The following is an 8,125-nucleotide window of genomic DNA, read 5'->3' on the forward strand; positions in this document are numbered from 1 at the left end:
GGGGGAGCCGTCCCTCCTGATGGGAGAAAGGAGCTGCTCTGTGACCGGCAGGCTGTGTCATGTGACCCCTCTGCCTAGCCGCCTGTTTGCTAGGATTGGCTTGGCTCCCCATGTCCTGGGAGGTGGGGCAGCCTGTTCCCACAGCTCCCCTCAGCTGTTGTGCGTGTGCAAAGATCTCCAGCTTCAGCCTGGGCCGGACGCCGGGGCCCTAGACCACCCACCTGGGGAGACGCAGGACGCGGCCCCAGCAGCGCAGCAACACTCGCACAGTCCGTGGTGGGAGAGGCCTCCTCCTGACTTTGCGTAGAGTCTGGAGCCCCGCTCCTGGAGGACAGCGAACTGTGCATCTCAGCTGAAAGCTCCAGGCAGTGTAGCTGCTCCTCACGCCCCCAGTTCTGAGGCCACTTCCTTTAGCTTCCACACCCAGCGCTCAGGCAATCCCTGGCACTGCCTTGTCTCTGCCCTGCCTCCTCCACGCCTGCCCTCTGCTAACACCACAGCCCTCCCGTCCACATCCTCACCTTCCCCACCAGAGACTTCTGAGCATCACACCTATGCCCACCACCCTGCAGGCACCCACCCGGAGAGCCAGCTGTGTGCTGCCACCCTCATAGGCATCGGGGGTGCATGGATGGAACAGCACCGACCACCTGGAGACGCTTCGTGCCAGTGGGCACGGACATGCTCTCTTCCCTTTGGCTCCTGCGCCTCCCGCCCCTTCTCCAGCGAGCTCAGCACTCACCACCTGGAGACAGGAAGCCCAATCCGCCCACCTCCCACGCCCAGCTGCTCGCTGCTTGGCCCTGGCAGCCCCCGCTTGGCAGGTGGCCTGAAGTCCCGGGCTGCTTTCCAAGGAGGCTCAGCAGGCTTGTGCCTCCACGCGCACTCCCGGCTCCCCGCAGTACAGGTGTCACCCTGCTGCTGTCACCTGCAGGCCACCGCTCAGGTCCATTCTCTGCCTGATACTCAGGCAAACCCACTGCCGTGTCACACCTGTGAGCTACCAGCCCTCTCACCTACTTCCTAGGCTGATGGCTCTCCTCCAGCTCTGGTTCAAACGTGTCCCCTCACCAGAATGGACGTATTGAAGTGTTGTGGTTTACACTGCGTGCCCAGAGCCTCAAAGGGCTATGGAAGGCAAATGGATTGTGGGGGCCACAGCTGGCTTGGTGTTGGTGGAGGGCCTGGAGAGGCAGAACCTGGGGTGCGGCCCGGAAGGGTATTGTCTGTCCCTGGCCCAGTGCTCCCCCCTCTGCTGGCCTCTTGCCCTGCTGCGCACGGCACTGTGCCACCCCATCCTTTCCACACGCTGTGCTCCCTTGGAACTGACTGACCTTGGGCTGAGATCTCTAAGCCACGAGCCAAGAGAAACCTTTCCCCTTCGGTTGGCGGTGTCAGGCATTGCATTAGGAAAGTGACCAAGGCATTTAATCCCCAATGCCATGGTGTTGGGAGCTGGCTCTAACAGCCTACTGGGGTCATGAGGGCCCCATCCGCGTGGCTTAAGGCTGCTGTGGGACAAACTTGGGCCTCTCTCACCTTCGCGGAGAGGCATGAGTGCTCTCCTCTCAGAGGATGCGCCATCTGGAAGCGCGTCTTACAATAAGGCCCCGCCTCAGAACAGAGGCAGAGCCTGTCACTGCCTCATCTTGCATTTTCCAGCCTCAGAACTGTGAAATCTCTGTTCTTTGTAAGGTACCCTGCCTGTGGCGCTGTTAGCGTAGCGCAAAAGGACTAAGACTCCCACTGCCTTGCGCATTCATGGGAGCTCTGGGGCGTGCTGAGGTTCCACCATCCACAGGCAAGCAGAGCACAGCGGGGCAGCAAGGCCCACTGCCCAGCCAGCAGCGGCTCCACAGTGGCAGCCCGCAGACCACCCCTCAGGCGCCTGCTGGCACCCTGAGGCTCCTCAGCCACTTGGCCACGGTTCCTGGTGTGTGGCCCCTCAGTCTGGTTCTCCTAAAGTCCTGCAACACATCTCCTCTTCGTAAGCTCACTAAAGGGCCTTGACTGTGTAAATCAGCTCGGATAGATGCTTCGTTCTTTCACAGCACTGCTCACGGTGCAATTCCGCAGCCCCTCCGTGTAGCGTCTCTGCTTAAGTATCTATCTTCTCCCCCCTGGGGTGAGTGGGCGAGGTGCTCCGCTCAGCACTGTGAGCCCTTAGCCCGCTCCTGGCAGGCAGCAGGGTTGGTAGCAGCGCTTGGCGACAGGATGAATTCACCCATTGTGAAATCCTTTAAAATCTGTCCCTGCACAAGCAATCACTAGTCTGGTGAGTGGAATTCAGATGGTGCTCTCTGTCAGAGGAGCAGAGGCCGGCAGCCTTACCGTCCCTCTCCAGGTGGCAAGAAAGGAATGACGGGAGAAAGCGACGGCAGAGCGGGTGCAGCCCGTGCTCGGGCGGAGGCGGGCGGGGCACTGCCCAGGCGCAGACTCCTCCAGCAGTGAGGCGCAAGCTTGTCCTCCCTCCTGGCAGCCAGAAACACCTCACCTTCCACAGCCCTCCTCGAGCTACTTCGTTTTTGCTTCCTATTAGAAGAACAACCCATTTCTTTTTCCTTTAACGAAGGCCATGGGCCTTTTGGAACCTCCCAGTTCTTCCTCGAGTTGAAGCCCTATCAGGTAACAGACACAGAAGGTAGACCATCGGGCCAGAGCCCAACCCGCATCACTGCACAGAGGTGTGGCGTGGACAGAGGAATGGCCACAGTGGAGGTGACGTTTAGCAATGCATGCAACGCTCAGGTGCCATCTCTAAGCTAACACGGGCGCTGCGCTGTTTCCAGCGTCTTTATCATTCATTTTAGGAATTTAAGCCTACAGAAGGTGGGTGACTTGCCTGAAGTCTCTCAGATAGCGGAAGCGGCGGACCCGTGACTTCAGCAGTGAGTGAGGTGGCCTGAGATCACAGCAGGGTCAAGGTCCTGCAGCACTGCTCACCATTTTTAAGGACCCTCACGACACTCCTCAACTTTACGTCCTCTCTGCTGAGCCAGGCCAGGGCTGCGCCCCTCCTCCCCCTCTTGGACCTGGCTGTGGCCCTGTGATTTGCTCTGGCTGCTTCAGAGCTGACACAGGCACTCTGCACATTCCCAGTAACTCCCTGTCCTTGGCCTCCCCCTACATGGACTGAAGAAGGCATCTAAGCTCCAGACAAGTTGCCCCCCACAACTTTTCACCACTAGGCAAAATAATGCAGAATATTCTTTTGTTTCTTTAAGCCAGTAGACTGGGGGCTGTCTGTGGCCACACCGCTGCCGATCTTGCACACCGATCAACAGCACATGAGAGCTTTTAAGCCATCTGTGGCTGCATTGTCCTTTTCCAGCTCCCAGAGTGTCTTGGGCTTGACCGCCTGTTGTAGCTTGTGTCTAGCTTGCCCGTAAAGCCCCGGGCAGTTATGGTGTGGTGCGTGGTTTCAGAGGTCACCGAATCCAGGGTGTGTGGTGCTGGGATGGACAGTGTGAGATTACTGAATCAGTCCCCTCACTGGCTGGGCGTGGCTCTGGTAGCACTGAGCGATGAGCACCCCACCCTCCCTATGGGGGCAGCCCGCATAAAATACGAGGGGCGGAAAGGGGGCTCCTGTGCTTGCCTGCCTGCCTGCTTGCTGGGGACTGCGTCTCCTCCCTGATGCCCCTGCCACGCCCCCTGCCTTGGAGCCAGCTGACTATGGGCTGAAACTGCACAAACTGTAAGGCAAATAAACCTTCCCTCCTTTAACTTTGGGTGTCAGGTATTTTGTCTCAGCAATGAGAAAAATAAAGGTACCACAAGTGTGTTCACAGATGTCAAGGAGAATTTCCAGTATCAGATTCACCATTTTCACTCTTAATCCTTATCTTTTAAGTAGAAAAATTTATTAGGATGCGCCCACTGTAGAGGGACTAGGAACCGAAGAAGAGGATAACAGCCACGTTATTCCCATGAATTCAGATAGGAAGACGCGAGCGTCACTTGCCTAGCACGATGTGGGCAGAATGCGGTTCCGAGGGGGCGTAGGCGGGCCAGGCACAGTAGTGCTTGCCTCTAACCCCCCTGCTCAGCCTTCCCAAGTTAGAAACCAGCCTGAGCAATACAGCCCAACCAGGAAAGTAAGAAGAGGGAGGGACGGAGCTCAGTGGCACAGCACCCAGGGTGTGATCCAAAGAGCCACAAAAAGATTGCACAGCACGATCTGGATTCTTGCAACAGCGGAAAATGCAAACTGCAATTGCACATTCCACACAGAGTGGCCCACAAACGCACCTTGCCAAAATGTGGCCGTGCGTGTTGGCCTCTGGAGCTCCTTGGAAACGTCTCCTCGTAGAGGAGTCAAGGACAGCTGGGAGGGGACGAGGCCTGGGCAGGCTGTGTGAGGGCCCGTCCCTCAGGGCGGCAGGCTCCCCTGAGTCTTCTGCGCCTGTCCTCTGAAATCCGGGCAACCCTAGCCTCGCAGAACACCCTTCAAAGCCCGAAGCCGAGTGCCGTCACTTAAAACGTTGTATTTCCTCCCTTTGGAGATTTCAAGGCTCCTTCATGACTAAATTCCTTTCTGGGCAACAAATTTTGCTCTGTCTTTGCTCGTGGACATTTCTGCTTGAGCCCATCAGATATTTTAAAGAGTAGCTGGTCATTTTCACCTTTCTACAGATAAATCAGAATGGCTCTACTTTTCTTGTTTTAAGAAATTGGGAATTGAATCCAGAACTTTTGCACTGAGCTCATCTCCAGCCTATCTATCCATTCTATCTACTTATATGATTTTGAGACTAGGTCTCGCTAAGTCCCCAGATTGTCCAGGTTGGACCCACAAACTCATCATCCTCCTGCCTTATCCTCCCAAAATGCTGGAATTACAGGCATGCAAAACCATGCTTGGCTGGGAATGGCTTTTTGTATGTGTCTCTGTTCTCTTTCTCTACCAAGATTGAATTACTTAAAATCTAGCTGACTTCAGAAACTGACCCCAAGTGCTACACCGGAAGGGTCAGCCTTGGGGAAGGCCAGAGCTGCCCCAGGTGAGAAAGCCTGGTGAGAGGCCTGTGACTCCAGGCCTACTTCCAGCATCACTGGGCCCTCGCTGGCAGGGAGCAGCACTTCGCCTCGTTTATCTGCAAGACAGCAGCTTGGAGATCAGCACCCTAATATGAAGGAAGTAGAAGAAGCAGGACCCACCCCCAACCGCAACCCAGCTCAACACTGAGGGGCACCCTGTTCTTACAGCACAGCCGGACTCCTCCAGAGAAGGCCAGACACTCCGTCCTATGGATTGGAGCAGGGTGCCCCTGGCAGACAGGGGCTATCTAAGTGTGCCCTATAAATACCCACCATGGTGTGGGAGAGGGGCAGGGACAGTGGACCCCCGTCTCTCTGCTGCCACTGGGGAGACACTGCCACCTGTCTTCCCAACATACCTGCGGACTCCTCCAGCTCTGCTGTCATCCTTAGCAAAAGCCTGGACTCCGCCTCTTTCATTCCCTCGATTCAACCCCTGTCTGGTAGCTTTACCTCCCTCTCCTGCTGGATTACAGACCACAGGCACCCTCTTTCCTAGTCTGTACCAACCAGGCGGGGCATGTGATCTTTCCGTTTGATTTGATTTAATTTCCCCTTCACCATCACATAAAAGTGCACCTAAGTCTTTGATGCGTGGAACTAAATGGACCTCATCTTTGATGTGAATGTACCCGCCTTTGATGTGGGTGACACACTTTTACACTTCACAGAACATGGGGGGGGGGAGACGCAGAAATTAACAGTAACCTTCCTAAGATCACACATTACTTATGCTCATTCTTACTTGTTCCCAGCACCATCTCAGCAATTGTTCCTCCTCTCTTTTCTCTTCTTCCCTGTCTTCTGTGTGTCTGTGTCAACGTGCTCGCCTCAAGGAACAGGCATTTCCCCATCACTGGAACATTTCAGACCCGGGCTAGAAGCAGCACATTGACAGACACACAGAGACAGGCCTGCAGCCCAAGAGATGCTCCGTGGTGTCCTCATGCCGTTCTCCCTGGCAGGGTCAGGATACGTCTGCAAACAAGTCAGAATCATGAGAAGGTATTGCTTGGTCCCTGGAGTGTGAGAGGACTGCCACTAACAGGACAGGGGCACTTCCAGGGCAAGGCAGGGCTGCACTCTGATGGTAATGTTTATCTTGTGCCGTTGAATGTTGGAAGCCTTTAACTTTTCATTTGTACAGGGGCTCATGGCTAAGAGTTTGCTTGAGATCTTGGGGAAGATTTACAACTTGAACTTTTCAGCAATGCTGAAATTGTAGGACTTTGACAACTCTTAGAGATGGACTAAAATGCCTTTTATATAAAGGGATGTGCATGAGACTTTGGGGGTCCAGGGGCAGAATGTTATGGTTGGTGTCTAGTTGTCCCCCCAAAGCCTCATGCAGTCATGGGTGGCTTCTGGAGTTTGTGATTGATTACTGTGGGCGTGGATGCTGCACCTGCCCTGAGGCAGGCAATCTGCATTACAACGGAAGGAGGGGCAAGAGGCTAGCTAGCTGCCTGAGCTGCTGCTACTCCGGCAGCTCTCTTGCTCTTCGCCGCTACCATGAATGGCTGCCCTCAGCCACGTGCCACACTGCACTGGAGCCAGCTGAGTATGGACTGAAACCTCCAGTTTCTGTGAGCTAAATAAACCTTTCTTTCCTTCATCTGGGGTGTCTGGTATTTGTCACAGCAATGAGAGAAAAGAGTAACTGAGACACCTCCCTTCCTCCCTTGCCAGGAGGGAGTGTCCTGATCCACGGGTGTAAGCACGCTGGATGGCTGTGGTCCTGGAAACTTTATTCGACTCGCAACTTTGAGTTTCATGACTCTGCCCGTGAGACAGTACCCTAGTTGGTGGCAGGGAGAGTGTGAGCTGGCAGAAGTTTGCTGGAGATCAGAGGGGCTGAGCCTTCCTGTCTGCAGTCCTTGCCCTGGGTGCTCCTTCTGCACGGGGTCAGGTTCTGGGAGGGGTCTCCAGGAATTTAGTGACTACTGTGTGCTCAACCCTGGGCCGCACCTGCCTTTGCTGTTACCAGGATCTTGTGGAATTTGCCTGGCCGATGTGCCATGTCCAGTCCCTTCCCCAGGGACACACACTCTGGCTCTCAGACTGCGGCATGGGACTCTGCAGGCTCAGCATGCTGCCAGCACTGAGCTCAGCCCAGGGGCAAATTTAATTACGTTGTGAGGTAAAAGCCTGCGGACCACACACAGAATCTAAAGTCGCACCAGCTCAGGTAATATTAGGCGTTTAGCCCAAGCCATAGGGGGCTTCCGACTGAAGCTAGCGGACAAGCCAAAAGGCTGCTTTTGGATGTCGGCATCCCGCCTTCCAGAATAAGCTGCTCAGGCGCTCCCATGGCTTCTGGAGAGGTAAGTGCTCTGAGCTGCTAGACTTGGTTCTGTGCTCCTCCAGCCAAAGCGGCTGCTCGCTGGAGCGGCTCTGTTCCCACTGCCAAGCTGCGGTGCCAGTCTGCCCTTCGGATGGGGATGGTTTTACTGTGGATATTTGACACAAGAACGTGATAAGCAGCCTCTGCCTTGGCCCTTAGTGCACTGATGACTCAAGCCGCGCCGGCTGCAGCAGGAGCGAGGCCTGGTGTACTGCAGATCATCTGCCCAGGGGAGTACAGTACCCACATACACAGTAATCAGTCACAAACTCTGGAAGCCACCCCATAACTGCATGAGGTTTTGGGGAACAACTAGACACAAGCCATGACAGGTGGTGACCACAGACGTGTGCCCACTGATGCACTGTCCGCCTGCACAGAGAGGCCAGGCCAATCCAGCCCTCACGGATTCTGGACATTGAGTTTCCACCTTTGCCTGTAGCTGGTGAGCACACCGAGCTCTACAAGAAGCAGGCCTGCTGGCCAGCTGCAGCCCTTACAGTAAGCACCCCAAGACTGACCAAATACGTGTGCGTGGCTACAGGCTCTTTGCTCTCATGAAACTCAGATGAGAAGGAAAAGGCAGGCACTCAGTCACTGTTCTCATAAACATAATGAAATCATGGCTAGGACAGGGACAAACATGGCCAGCCTCACGTCTCCTGCCAAGAGGCACCAGCCACCTAGTGGGGCCAAGGCTGGTACGTTGTTAACCAAAGCCAAGTGACTGTTACATAGAAG

This window comes from Octodon degus, unplaced genomic scaffold (assembly GCF_000260255.1).
Source record: "Octodon degus isolate 3935 unplaced genomic scaffold, OctDeg1.0 scaffold00199, whole genome shotgun sequence".
NCBI lineage: Eukaryota > Metazoa > Chordata > Mammalia > Rodentia > Octodontidae > Octodon > Octodon degus.